Source organism: Liolophura sinensis, chromosome 6, assembly GCF_032854445.1.
Source record: "Liolophura sinensis isolate JHLJ2023 chromosome 6, CUHK_Ljap_v2, whole genome shotgun sequence".
In the NCBI taxonomy this organism is placed as follows: domain Eukaryota; kingdom Metazoa; phylum Mollusca; class Polyplacophora; order Chitonida; family Chitonidae; genus Liolophura; species Liolophura sinensis.
Window position 1 is genome coordinate 67,725,899 of NC_088300.1, and position 16,362 is coordinate 67,742,260.

Below are 16,362 nucleotides of genomic sequence, written 5' to 3' on the forward strand. Positions count from 1 at the left end.
TCCGTGCATTGCAGACCTTGAAGCTGAGATAAGCCATATGTATAGGTGTATATGTACGTGCTAAGACGTGTAGACCGGGCTAAAGGAATGTCAAGCGAGGATCAATATTCAGCCCAGGTGGAGTGGGGGACGGGGACACGCCAGCTGAGTACAGATGACATTGCAATCTGGGTCACCGTGACATCACTTCTCTTTTCCACTGAACCCGATCCGGGTATTTCTGTCAACTCAACCACGCCCACATGCCCATGTGTTGTTGACAAACATTCTCATGTCAGCTGATCCATCCAAGATACTCGCGCATACCTGTATGTCGGTGTGTGTCAGCTGACGTCATCAGTGCCTGCAGCCCCGCCTTCTGGCGACAGCGTATTATATACAAACATTTATGTGAACTGGGGCGTAGCAGATACAAATAAACTGCTGATCTAGTCTTTTTTTAGACGGTGGATTTTATTTTATTTTATTTATTTACTTATTTTTTATGTATTATTTTTTTTTGTCAATCCCGGTCCCCCAAACCACTTCGTCATTCCGGTCGTTGTGTTTTTTTGGAAGAACAGTTATAGAGAGCTAATTGCTGTAACAAACGCGCTGGCAAGTGACAGGAAGGCTTTAGGCTGCAGGCCATTCGCATGTCAGTTACTATGACAGGCTATAAATAAGTCACACGAAAGGGACAGATTTTAACGATAACCGAGTGCTATTTTTAAAACGCAGGAGAAACTGTTTTGGCGAGGATGAACAAGGCACGAAAAATGTATGGAGCTCAATTTTGTGTTTATTATACAGCAATTCTGACCCTGTATATGGTGCACGTGGCCCCTATCATGTTCGAAATGGAAACGTTCCAGAGACTTTGAAAGGTTCGGGTAGTAAATATAGTTCTGAAAAAAATAGTTGGGAGGGTGATTATTCTATATTTATAGGCTATATTGCAATTCAATCTCATTATTTTATCTCTATTTGATAAGCAGATCATAAGACAATAAGACATTTGATGAAGCAAAAGGGATACGGACAATTTTTAGTCGTCCTTTTAAAGTGGAAGAGAGCTAAATATATGAATTGGGGCCATAAGATAGACAGCTTCAAATTACTTTCATTTATTTGTTCCTGATGTTTTAAAGAGAGTTAGGTCCAATCAAATGTCTGAATTCCGAGGTGGGATCATGAATCATATAATAGCTGGTATTAAGGTACTCTGAGGTCACAAGAACTTTTTCCCACTCTTAACACAGTTTTAATCCTGAAATAGGCCTGACACACAAGTAAAAAATTACTTAAATAAAGATCTCAAAAGTTCGCTAGTGGGAATATTAAAAGAAAAAAAAAGAAAAAAACAGGCGATGTGACGTTAGAGTACATTGCCATGGACAGTATGATTCATAAGCGCATCTTAAAATCCGAATATTTGACTCAATTTAATTCAGTAGCCAAAAAAATCTAAAAAATATATATATATATAGGTCATTTCTTTTAATCATTCAAATGCACGCATGGAAACTGACTGATAAGTTTGAATCACTGCAAATTTCGACACTATGTCAGATTCATGCTCGTGCATGCCATGTCAAAAGCTTGCACTGTATTGTTGCGTTTTGACGATTTTTGTCACACGTCGTGAACCAGCCTAACTGTATTCCTTATTCATTCATATTTTTACACTATCATATTTTCAACAGATATCGACACAACCGAATATCCCATATCGTCTTGTAATATATTTCATACTACATGTATGCAGTATACATGTAATATGGTTCAAACAGTTCGTCAATATCGGCCATTTATAGTTGTCAGTCTAATAATAACAAATAGTACTGACAGTGACAATAAAGGATTCAAGATCAAATTGCAGCCGATGTCAATTTCCTCATTTCATGATTAGCGGAAGTGAGTGTGAAGTCTCAAGAGAATAGGTAGAGAGTATGCTTGCATGTCATATATACCTTCATCATCTCGCGTGATCTCGCGTCATTACTCGTGCAGACTAGGTTTGACTGTAATTATGTGAGTTATATTTTCTGCTTTGGTGAGCATTCGCTTAGGAAGAGAATGGAACATCATTTGTGAAGTCCGGTATATGAATCTCTTTATGGCGCCGTTATTCCCGAGTGAGCTTATATCCATATCGATCGCAGGCGTCAAGTGAGATTATCGGTAGGGCACAATAATCCTGATTTTACTAATGGCTGCAATCAGTGCCTGGATGGTTCCACTTGACTGAACCGTGTATATCCACTTAATAAGGCTTTCAGATGATTTAATAGGGTATGCTTTCAATGATGAAAGTTTATTCGAGATCCCCCATATCCAAACAATTCACTCGCACGGGGCAGTTACAAGCAAACGACGTGAAAGATAACATGGCAAGGTATAGGGATACGAATAACTTGAACGATATTCTGATAGCTGCGGCAGATAATAACCGGAAATTATAGTATGGTAAACAAAAGAACAGTCTGCACAGAATATGTAACGTCAACAACGCCTGGTTTTGAACTTATAAAGCAGAGTTTCTCATTGACGTTCTTGTTATTCAGAAAATGCTTTCACCTTGTCTGTGTGAGCAATGTATCTTGGCACGAGTTTGATTGGTGTTTTACGCCGTAGTCAAGAATATTTCACTTATACAACGGAGGCCAGCATTATGGTGGAAGGGAACCGGGCAGAGTCCGGAGGAAACCCACGAACATCCGCAGGTTGCTGCAAGACCTTCCCAATTACGGCCGGAAAGGAAGCCAGCATAAGCTGGTCTTGGCACGAGTAAAACAGCAAATGTCCAGATGTCATATTTCTAGAGTTTTTGCACAGTTATGGCGAGCGGGACATGTCTCAGGGGTATATTAATTCAACGGTGCTAATGCAATCTCAGGCGCACGATTTGGGAGTTCAATCCTGTTCTTGGGCAAGAAGTTATTACATTGCTTAGATTTGCCATACGTTACATAATATCCATAATCGTACACAACTGCCCACAAAATATCGAACCCAACTACATCTACTACATGTGCATCTCGTATCAGTCTTGTACCCTTGTAGTAGATCACATACACGAATCCAACTCCTGATGTATAGATTGCGGCTTTATGTCAGGCGGTTTGTTGGAGGCATATCTAGTAAAGGGTGATGGTTTACTCTTGGGCACATCCTGAAGTACCAATCCTATAAATAAATTTAAGAAATCAAGATATACGTTAATTAGTTACACGAAACATACGAGCACGCCAAGAAGGGTACACTTTAGTTTGTTTCCTTAGGGTTTATAAATGGCCTTCCTGTACATTTCGATCGTACTACGACGATGGGTCCCCTTGTGATAGGATGGATTCAGTGCCGTTATATTTATGGCGCTGCCTCACAGGTACGCCATGCCGAAGATACCAGACACGACGCCCCAACCGTCACATCATTCTGACACCGGGTCTAACACTAGCCAGTTTAGTCCTCTATGTATGACTCGACTAGGATCAAAACGGTACATCCAAACCTATATATAGCTCTTCAAATGTTCTCACATTTTATCTGTGAATGAGTTCGAAACGCGCATGTATTACATTCTCACATCATTTACTCTCGATAATAAATTAATGTCTTTTATGTTGCTGTATGCTTATTGCAAAACGCAAGATTATTTTATTCGTTAAGTTGAAATATATCTCACAGCTGGAGTCAGTGGAGATAACGGTATACCATATGTTGAAATTAACAAATATAGCTGGATACGGTGATCATATTTAGTATGACTGTGGAAACTACGCGATCCTCGAGCTTTCTGGGTCTCCGATAAAAACACAAGAGGAACAGGGAGTATATGTATGTGTGGAGAGAGCGTGAACCACATTTTAAACAGCTGAAGTATCGCATTTCACACGCAGCCTCAGAGTTAATGTATATGTCACCTACCATCTGTTGTGTCAGCGACATGCAAAACTGTGGAGCTCCCGGGGGTGGCAAATTAAGTTACAGCCCCCCAGTGAGTCATCCTCGCGCCCATTTGACAACGACGCGTCCCTGATGTGGGTAACAAACAACCCCATTTGCTCTCAAAACACTTGATGAATTTCAATAAGCTTAAAGAGGTCGAAAACAAGCCCACAGTCATTATTGTGTGTTCGCCTCGCGTTCAGTTATACTGAGAGAAATGTGAGTCGGACATTTCGTGATGATTAACTGACGAGAATTAATGGGCAATGTTATAATTACTCCAGTTTCACTTCCGACCAGTGCAGGCAATTCCACATAACGAGGACACCCGCTTTCATGTGACAAAAAACAGTTCCAACTGAGTGCCAATGGCTCTATGGAGGCAGGGTCAGTCGGTGACTACAGATACAATCTGCAGTGTAGATAATCATGTAAAATAACCTTGTAACGAACATACATGCAGAGTATTCGGTATACAGTAAGACCAATAATGCGTGTGTGAAAAGTAACACATAACGTGTTCGGAAAGACAAATATACAAAAGAAAACTTTAACTTTTACGGCAAGAGATTACTTACTTGGCAGCACGAAACTATTATGATGTTGGTGAAAGGAGGCTATTGATATTATTTCGCAGAATGAGACCACTAATGCTGACAGAAAGACATCGCTAATGTCGACACGAAGAGACCAGTAGTGTTGGCAGGAAGAGACCACTAATGTTGACACGAAGAGACCATTAATTTTGATACTAAACGACCACTTATGTTGACAGAAAGAGACCACTAATGTTGACAGAAAGACATCGCTAATGTCGACACGAAGAGACCACTAATGTTGACACGGGGAGACCACTAATGTTGACACGAAGAGTCCACTAATGTTGACACGAAGAGACCACTTATGTTGACAGAAAGAGACCACTAATGTTGACTGGAAAAGACCATTAATGGTCGCAGAACGAGAGACATTAAGGCGAGCAGAAAGAGACCATTAATGATCGCAGTAGTAGAACGAGAGAAATTGATGTCTCTGGAGTAGGCAGAGAGACACCATTAATGGTCGCAGAACGAGAGACACTGATGTCAGCTGAAAGAGATTACTAATAATGACAAGAAGAAACCACTAATATGCACAGGGAAAGACCACTAATATTGACAGGGAAAGATCTCTAATGTGGACACGAAGAAACAACTAATGTTGGCAAGAAGAAACCTCTAATGTTGGCAAGAAGAAACCTCTAATGTCGACACGAAGAGAACACAAATACTGACAGGAAGAGACCTCTAATGTCCACACGAACAGACCATTAATTTTGACAGAGAGAGGCCACTAATGTTGAAAGAAAGAGGTCACTAGTGTTGACATGAATGATTCAGTTTGATATAACTTGATTTAATATCTTCAAAGCAAAGAAAATGATGTTTGTTTTTATTGCGAGGTTATACATCAACACCTATAGCGTTTACTATAAATATTACAGATACCTCTTTCGAGAGTTCGCAATAATGAGTTTACGCTCGGCTGCATGCTGTTTATATGGTGAGGCACTACCTTCCCTGATATATCCATATATAGGTTGTTTGACGTGTATACATGATCTTGTTTACGTGTACTATATCCAGCCGGTAAATATACGTGTCTATATGCAAGCGGGCCGCCATATGAGATAATAATACATACGTGTGTATACATGTAGTTACAGCTATACACGTGAATTTTGCCCAACCACATGCATTAAGACATATATGAACATGAATACACAGTATACAAAGATAATATCTGAAGATCTCAGGGCGGATTTCTGTTGTTTTTATTTAACAGTATATAATACAGGCACCGGTAAAGAATAAAGATAACCTTGCAATTTGTTATGATCAGACATATTTCCGCTGGCAGGGACAATCACTGCGGATATTGCTGGAATCAGAAAGAATAGAAGTCCTCCTGTGGGCAATGCACGTGCGCACGTTGATATGGGCGCATCACGATGAACTGTACTACCGTGACGCAGTGGCGTGTTGGAGCATCCAGAAACACTTGCTTATTTTCTTAACCCAGTTTTATCGGTATTTCCTGAAATTCGGTCAATGTGTAGTTGAAGTTTATATATACCTGCACGCACCCCAGGAGGCATGTTAAGGTCTAACAGTACTATAGAACTAGGGGAGGGGATATAGGTGGTTACGCATGACATTCGGGTCAGTGACATTCGCGAGGGATGGTACAGGTGGCATCTCTTGTGCGTAAGCTGAGTGAGAGTCCAACCGACAACTCAACAAATACATGTGTTATATACGTTTACCGGTACCGTATAAAATAAATAAATCACACAACATTATAGGGTTTTCCATATCATTTGAAAACTTACAGCTATGACAGCTCAAGAACTGTCTATAGGCAGAATAGAGGAATCCAGGTGTACAAAACAAATGTATATTACCGCTCATATCTAATTTATCGTTAAGTGACTTGAATCCATGTGGCTCTCTCGGACCGAAGGACAGCTTTGTTAAATATGAATGCATGACATACATACGAACTCTTTTGCATATACATGTATGCTTTATGTAAATGACATATAAATAAGTTAGGGCGGGGATGCGGGGGGGGGAGGGAGCCTGTCGGACTGGTAAAGCAAGAATGGTAAAACAACTATGATAGCGCGCAATATGAACGCATAATACGTTGAATACAAGACTGCATGGTAAATAGTTGTGGAATAGGTAACTTATCGAACAACGCAGTTGCGAGAGTTAGGGAGAGAAACAGCATCAAATGAGTCGGAATGACGGTAAGGAACATTTACTACTGTTCATACGCGCACTGAATCTTCCCTTGCATAAATCGATGTCAACCGCATGATCCTACAAATTAACTAAGGTGTTCTTAGGTCTGCCCATGGAGGTACATATCCCCTCATGGTTGGCCTAACCAAAAATAGTCCATGGCAATAACACAAACTGACAAAAAAGGACATTTTCGGGGTCTATCCTACTGCGGCCACCATCTCGATAACTTGCCAAACGCAATGGTAAAGGTCGGTAAATGTTCCTTACTGTCAATCCGACAGATTTGGGGCTGTTGTCTCTGTATCTCTCGCGACAGATGTGTTGCTCGATGACAGTTCCCCGCCACCCCCCTGCAACTACATGATAAATAAATTGGGGGAATGTTTAGTTAGCAAGCTATTTACTAACTAAACTGGTAAAGTAATTCAGGGTGAAACTCATATAATGTATGATAACGTATATACATGTAGTATGAACGCAATACCCTTTTATCGCAATTCCGTGTTCAGTTAAAAGCGTTAAAAACTGTGTCTTATTTTGCTGTTAGTTTTAGGTCACTTGATCCATATCCGGTTAATTCCAGGATGAACGCAACGAGATTTTCCACTCGTAATTCACAGTCAGACAGATTTCGTTTAATTTATCCTTACCCGTGTACTTGATGGGGTCAGTGAGGGCTTAGGGGATGTTTATAAACAAACAGGATCTGACCTACAGGAAGATTGCTCCAGTAACATTAAACGTCCACTTGTATACAACCGGCCCCTATGAATTAAGTGGTACAATTATGGCAAATTGTTTAACACCGGTTGTTGTGTGTATATAGCATGTGTAGCCTATACCAAATGCCGTTACTACCTTTGGACATGCTGCACTTCTGTACATCTAAACAAGAATGATTGTATGCATGGTCTCTAAGACTGGAATATGCCTACATCACTACACACTTAAGACTTAAGGAAATATGCCTGCATCACTACATACTTAAGACTTAAGGAAATATGCCTACATCACTACATACTTAAGACTTAAGGAAATATGCCTACATCACTACATACTTAAGACTTAAGGAAATATGCCTACATAACTACATACTTAAGACTTAAGTAAATATGCCTGCATCACTACACACTTAAGACTTAAGGAAATATGCCTACATCACTACATACTTAAGACTTAAGGAAATATGCCTACATCACTACATACTTAAGACTTAAGGAAATATGCCTACATCACTACATACTTAAGACTTAAGGAAATATGCCTACATCACTACATACTTAAGACCTAAGGAAATATGCCTATATCACTACATACTTAAGACTTAAGGAAATATGCCTACATCACTACATACTTAAGACCTAAGGAAATATGCCTATATCACTACATACTTAAGACTTAAGGAAATATGCCTACATCACTACATACTTAAGACCTAAGGAAATATGCCTATATCACTACATACTTAAGACTTAAGGAAATACGCCTACATCACTACATACTTAAGACTTAAGAAAATATGCCTACATCACTATATACTTAAGACTTAAGGATAAGGCTATCACCGTAAGTCATAATTTGCAAACAACCAAACCAAAACTCAGAACCGGAAAGTGCTAAATTTGTGTGTGTTTGGTACATGTTTGATCTGCAATTAAAGAACTCTGAATGTTATTTTGCCGAAGACACTTAAAGGCGATGGTAGTTCGGGACGAACATAAAAGTGCTTTTAACTGTTAAGCATCTCCATAATGAAGACTATATGCGCTAAGGAATAAGATCTATCACCACATCAGCATCCTTGTGACAAAACTTGTATTCAATTATCCACACAACTATACATGTATTTGTATTATATGTTACCTAAGACAAAGGCGATGATTTTGTTCATTTGTTACTTTTACCAGTTAAGTATTTTCAGATTGAAGCTAAATAAAACGAATGGTTAATGAGGGTGATCGAACATAATATCAGCTTCCAAGTTACAAACCCGGTGATATGTATACAGCTGAAATGTACATAACCTTTAAATGGAGACCTGTTTTGTAATACCTTTAACTGTCCGAAGCCTATGAGAGGAAAATGTATGCCAAAAAAGTTAACAGGCATATGCTCAACAACATGACCGTAAATTGTAAAAACTATGTGGAAAGCCTTCGAGTGATGTGTGTCAATAGTGTTGTACACATACCAACCTCTGTATATATTGTTTTGATTCACACGCAGCGTTCCACGCCCCTCTCGCTTAACGCGGGTGTGGTTCCGACACAGGCGCTGATAAATTCACGTGGTCTGTGGATTTCGGTTATTAGAGCCCGGACCACGTGGTCAGATCACGTCCCCAGGACGTTATACATCTCTGACCACTTACCTAGAAACCCAGTTTCTGCACGGAACTGTATATAATAATATTTGTATGGCATGCACGCTATCGCCCACTTGCCAGATGATGGAAATTATATAGTAGGGCCAACATTGTTTTTGGAACTTATTAACTCTGCATGTGTAGCCTACATTATGAATTGAAATGAATATTTTCCCTTTTCCTATACTATATATGTTGCGTTGTGCGTTTTGGCTACTTATCATACAGCAAAATTCATCTGTTTCCGATAGTTGGAGACTTTTGTACACCATGTATGCCCCTCTACATTTTTTTTTACCCCATGCAGCACGTGTTATTAATCAAACGGACCACAATGTCAACAACAGGCTTTACCTCATATCATAGTACAAGGACAAATTAAACGGCTGATAAAAGTGCAGTAAAAAACGGTGCCTTATGAATACGGCTGAAAGAAGCCATTTATCATGGAGATGAATCTGGAATGATAAGTGGTGATGGCGTCCGACGGTAACTGACATCCTGTCCTTTACACGTCACTCAAAGCCCAGTGTCATACACACCATTTGAGATTTAAATTATTATTTATAGCCTGCTGTGATTTAGTTATGATTTAGCATGTGTCAAATCGATAACCAACAAACAATGTAAAATATGAATATTTCTCAGAGTAATAGATCTTCACTAGAAGTTATGATCCTACAAAAACACAACAATATATATTTGGTACATGTTGTACAACTTTGTGGCTATGATTATATGTAATTGGATATAGTACGTAGAGGGGCCTGCAGCAACCTTCGGTTGGTCGTGGGTTTCCCCCCAGGCTCAGCCCGGTTTCCTCCCACGATAATGCTGGCCGCCGTCGTATTTGTGAAATATTCTTGAGTACGGCGTATATAAAACACCAGTCAAACAAATAAATAAATATAATTGGCTACAGAAAAAAAAAACAGGTCACAAGGTATGTATACCAGCCTTAAGACCAAGGATGCAGTCTGGGACGAATTCATTATAATTTTCACCAAGTAGCGCCTCCATCTTTATAGTATTAAGTGAGGCATACAATAAAGAAATATTCAACACTGAGTAAAAAATATTGCAATAAAAAGTTCCTCGATGTTTCTACGCCTCTCAATAAAATATAACACAAAAAATACAAATTATACCTCGAGTGTATAATTTAAAAAAAAAACGCGTCTATTATACCTTTTTTTCTTGGTACATGGTTTAGGCTTGTACCGTTATCTAATCTAATGTACAAAAGTGAACAAAATATGTCTCAAGGGTCCATATATTCATAGCGATTTGGATGTTGATCTCAGCTTCTCTGTATCAGTCATCACACCTCAATGGCCAATGTTCACGCCAAAGCCTCTGGATTACTTTCACTTTCTGAATCTTATTACAAAGGTTTAATGCTTCATCTCCCTGGACATACACTCATAAGAATGATATGCTCAGTGAGCTATTTCATCGTATTAATTACTATCACATTTACAATTAGGTGTAATTTTTTTTAAAAATACACATATATACAGCGTTGATTATTAAGTCACGTTTTACAATGAATACCTTTTAAAAATGGTACTTTTTGCTGTCTCGTTTGGCGCTCAGCATCAAGAGGTTAGAGAAACCGAGGAAACAGGATTGGTTGGGCCGGTTTCAGTATAACGTGACTGAATGGGGTGTCATGTCTTCGGCATGATACTTCAGGCAGCAGCACATTAGCGGTATCTATCTGATAGTTCTACTTAAGCTTATTCCCTCAGTTATTGTTGATGCTACGTTTATATACCCCCCCCCCCCCGCCATTATGATGGGAAGAAACCCACGACCATCCGCAGGTTGCAGACCTTCCCACTTACGACCGGAGAGAAAGCGAGCATAATCTGGACTCACAGCGACTGCTTTGGTGAGAGGCTTCTGGGTCATTACGCTGCACTAGTACTCTAATCAACTGAGCCTCGAAGGCCTCTCAAAAACAAGATATTACTGTTTGTATATTGCTGCAGAGGTTGTTGTTGTCCCCACAATAATGAGATATCACTGTCTGTATATTGCTACAGAGGTTATTGTTGTCCCCACAATAATGAGATATCACTGTTTGTATATTGCTGCAGAGGTTATTGTTGTCCCCACAATAATGGGATATTACTGTTTGTATATTGCTGTAGAGGTTATTGTTGTCCCCACAATAATGAGATATTACTGTTTGTATATTGCGGCAGAGGTTATTGTTGTCCCCACAATAATGAGATATTACTGTTTGTATGTTGCTGCAGAGGTTATTGTTGTCCCCACAACAATAAGATATGACAGTTTGTGTATTGCTGGACAGGTTATGGTTGTCACAATCCTATTCAGCGCAAGCGGTATATACATCGTAAGGCGCCTGCGGCTTTGTGGCCTTATATCAAGTAATAGCTTCCGGTTTTTGTGAATGAACAAAATGCGTAGTTTACCTTCATTAAAAAAGTTTTTTAAAAAATTGGGTCAGAATAATGGGCTATGTCGATAGAAAAGGATCCATATCAATGACACTTCTTTGGCGAGATTTTAATTATAGGAGCATTCTTCTGTAATGAGTGGAAATTCTTGGCAATTTGATCTTATATTAACACGCTGTACTGTATACAGGCGCGTGGAAAAGTTTTGGATTTGACATGTAATAGCATTCATTGTTCATCTGTCATTTTGTTGTACACAGATCGATGATCAGTTAAAGCGGCGTGTATAAATGCCTTTCGTTACACTCCAGTACCTTTCGCCTAGTATATATACGTAGTCCATTGCATGGAGGCGCTTTTCCTCACCGGATAGACATGAGATTTTGAGGGGTGATAGTGACCTCAAACGCTACACCTATATACATATCTGCAAAGCGATCCCATGTGTCATCTGTCCATGTCGGTTAATATTCAGTAGTCATATACTCTTATCTGTATCACCACTTAATTAAAATAATATAAACTACCAGATGTATAATGTGTCCCAGTTCCCTATAGACATGCGGCCGTGTGGTATGGGTTATATATAATGTACGTACTGTGCAAAGCTACAGTGTTAACGCATGGAATCTTGCACGCTATATCGGACGTCCTCTGGGTTTAATGTGAATAGCCTAGAGCAAAGTCGGAGAAAAAAGCATAAATATCCCATACATAGCGTATAAGCTTGAATTGGAAGCCTTTAATAACCACCAGGTTTAAGTTTTAGCCTCTAGTCAGTAGAGACCTATAGTTAGAAATTACAAGTACAAACTTGTAACTTGTGACTTCAATCTAGCATCAGTTTATCTATTCTAGTTTGAAGTTACAAGTTACTAGCCGAACTTGTAACTTCTAATTAAAGGTCTACATCGTCTCAAGGCCTATACTTAAATCAGAAATAAGTCTATTATGCCGAATGTCAAAACAGAAATTATTTATGAATACCACAAAGAGGTTGCACAAAAAACGATGCCTAGTAATAATGTTGTGGGATTTTTGGCGAAATGAAGTAACATCTGAAAGATTTTTCTTCTTTGTCTTCCACGCACTGTGTGAAGTTCAGCCTTCAGCCTTTATTTGTCCCGCGGGCTACATAGAATGGGAGATACCCGTTCTCAGCAAGCTAAAGGACGTACGATTAGGCTTGGTTACGGGGAAGTGGCGAGACAGAGAGAACACAGAACAATACTTCTGTCAAAATGAGCAGCATTTGGAAGGGACAAAGTGTCGTTAAGCCTAGTTCTTTTTACTCCCCGATTTACAGCCGGCTACAGGGCCCGGGAACGTGTCAGTTCAGCTGAGTCGACTGATTTCATTCAATAGCCGTATGACCTTCACCCTGTAAAAGGCTCGCTGGCTCTGGATCCAAACTCGGTTAATGTATTCAACGTCAATATTGACTTCACGCAACACGGCTGATTGGCTAAGATGTCCACGTGACTTCTGTCAGCTCGCGATGATCGTTGGCAGTGGGGTGTAGCTTCTGACTGCCCTGTATCTCGGCAAGCACAGCTGAGGCAGGCAAGGCTTAGGCAGGTGGCCCACTGTCTCTCTCCCTCTCTCTCTCTCTCTCTCTCTCTCTCTCTCTCTCTCTCTCTCTCTCTCTCTGTGTATCCTTATGCCTCCTGGCTGCAATCTTTACAATTGTTTAGTTATTAAAATTCATTTGTCTGATTGGCGCTTTACATCGCGTTTGGCTTAAAGTGCAGTGAAGCCACGCAACATTTGAAGGAAAGGTATAAATGTTGACCCGCCATGAACACACCATCAAACACCCACCACACCATTCTGTGGATGGAACGATTGTGTATAGAAATGTATATACTAGATGGATGAATTGTCACTGACAGAAACTTAAAGTCTATTACTTGTTCAATATTTTCGCTAGAAAAAACGGAGAGAGTGTATTGTAAAGAAGTCTGTATTGCGACACAGTGTTGGCCATTTTGTTTAGGATAGGCGCATGGAATTCATATTTTAATTCTGTAATATATATTTCGCGCTATAACGTACTGATTCTGATTTTTTTTAGTACAGGTTTGCTTTGGTTCTTTAAGTAACGATGTTCTTGGAGCCTTCCTTCGCATGCGTGTAAGTACAAATATGTCGCTTGTGACAGGAGCCATTTTCCAGCTATAGGCATCGGTTTACTGGTCCATTAACGTGTGGAGAGCTTATCTCGCAGACCATCTTAATTGAGAAGACCCAAGGAACTTAGCAGGAACTTCTGACACCCCTTAAATTAGATTTATTCTGGTGCCATTTAACGGTCCATGTCGGACTACACAACAGAGAAGACTGGCATGTGGCGTGCTGGCGGGAGTGAACGCATATATAGAGTACATACAGATGAGTAGGCTGTATGGTCAGAGCGCACCCACCCTGATGGGTCCAGACTGACAGGAGAGATAACGCGCACAATCATTAACGTCCAGTCGTGGACGCAGTGCGTGATTTCCGATATTAGAGGACAGGCAGAGTCTACGCACGCCTACTTATTACAGTGTGTGTGCAGGGAACAACTTAGGCTCCAGAGCTCTCGAAAGAGAGAGGAGGGAGAGAGAGCTGAAGGGTGGCGCAGTTTTAACATCGCGTGACACACAAGTCAGGTCTCCTATAAAGAACCTATACAGCTTATTATAACACAGCTATATCCCAGGGCAATCGCTTAATAACCGCGAAGCAAGGGACCTGATTCCATTGATGAAAGGGAATGACGGAGTTATCTGGTGCTACAATCAGTTTTCTCCACCAGCCGAGGGGATCGTAAATTTGATCACATTCTGTTGTTAGGATGGCAGGCCTGATGTCATCAACATCGCTGCTTCTCAACGTAAACCTTACATATGGGGGCAGGTATCAGAAGTTATGTGTCTTAACGGTAACCGAGCCGATCCTCGACCACCCCCACCCCGTTTTCCCTGATACCTCAGGCTATAGTACCCCTGTCTGCTTGTTGATCACATGAAACCTGCTGAATGAAGTCGTCATAACTTAATGAACCCTTGATTCATTTGCTTGTCCAAAAAGCTGTCAGACGAGTTGGTCACCCCAAAATCAGCTTTATCATATTAAATTGGGTCTCGAATTGATGGATTGTGCATTTTCAGAGTATGCTATATTAACTTTGCTTACTTCGGCTGGCGGAAAATATAGGTCATCTGGGGTGCACAACCGAACCCAACATAACCGATGCATACAATCAGACGTAAGCAGTATGTATAGTACATGTATTATATACTTATCCGGTAACGAGATACAAGACTTGACATTTACATGTTTACATGCTTGTTTTTGTGTACTCCGTGTACACTTCGTCGAGGAGATACCCAGTTGTGTGGTAGGACACTTATTTGAATCATGACTTGGTTTTCAGTCCATAAGACCGCGTATATGTACCCTATGTACCTGAGTTCCTTTATATACCATGCACCATTATACATGCATATTGGGAAGAGTTCCAACATCAAAACACAGACTCATTAGAATCCATACGGCAGAGCGAAGCAAATTAAATTTTTACTTGGTCTCCAAGAATAATCAGCCGGCCTTGTATCCGTATAGAGTATCGGTCTCTCGTCTACATTTCGGCGGTTTAAAGATTCTTGTTTTCAGATTTCGAGCTCTTAGATTCCCTTACAAACTTGAAACTTCATCACAGATTTCCAGTATGGTTTTTGAATAATTGTCTTTACTTGTTGTTATCCAAGATAGACACATAACGTTGGTGTGGCCTGGAACTGCAATGGCTGTATTTATGATACATGGGTATCACACAGCTTCATAACTGATACGGATGTACACTATGAGTGAGAAGTAGTCTGTCATAGAACACTATGCATCAAAAGTTACACCTGTAAATGCCTCAAATAACATATCCAAACCCACTCATCTTTTTTTTTCAACACATGACCTTTGATGTTGCAATACATTTATCGATGTCCTGTCCAACTGTATTCACTGACAGGTGCCCCCAGGAGACACGGGCAACTGAATGCTGTCAGTCATGCAGGACGATAAGGGATTCGCCTTTGCACAGCATGGTAACCCCTCGGCTCATGGTTATACGCTTTGCATTCACTTGTCGGTCTTGGTTTAGAATTGGTCACCAGTCTCCCGCACAATGGCTGCTCGGATCCAAGCAGCATGGACCACTGTTCTCTTGCAATACACGAATATACCAGTTTGTCTCCCCAAATCGTCATCGCAAGCAGTACTTAAGAATACATTACACAGCTTTGACTAATACTATTTTAGCCGGAAAAGCGGGTTCACCATTGATACCCTGTAACAACAAGCCACGACGCTCAAGATACCATACATCAGGCGCCCCATTCAGGTGTACTTAGTATACAAACACCCGCCCGACCATAATCAGAGGAACGCGTAAAAAGCCTTCCCGCCTTTAGCACATCACTCCAAAATTATGTACTATGCCATATAAACTACGTCGACATATAAAACGCTTATGTGTTGGCCATCAGTATCTTTAGCACTGGTCTATACTCTTTGCACAACTGATTCTCTTTAAACACTCAAAAATATGAATCTTAAGTGTAACAGAAAGTCCGTTGTCTGAGTGACAGATCATTCTATTATATATAACACATATATTTTATTACTTCAACACAAAGGTTCTGTCACTCAGACAGCATACTTTCTTTTAAAATTAACAGATTAATTTTTGTAGTGTATAGCTCATACATAATTAGGCTGCATACTGTATCATTATTGTCTTTTAATATCTGCAAATTGTATTTCGATAGGGGGAGTCATGAGTGCGAACTCTTCTATCGCTTAAGGT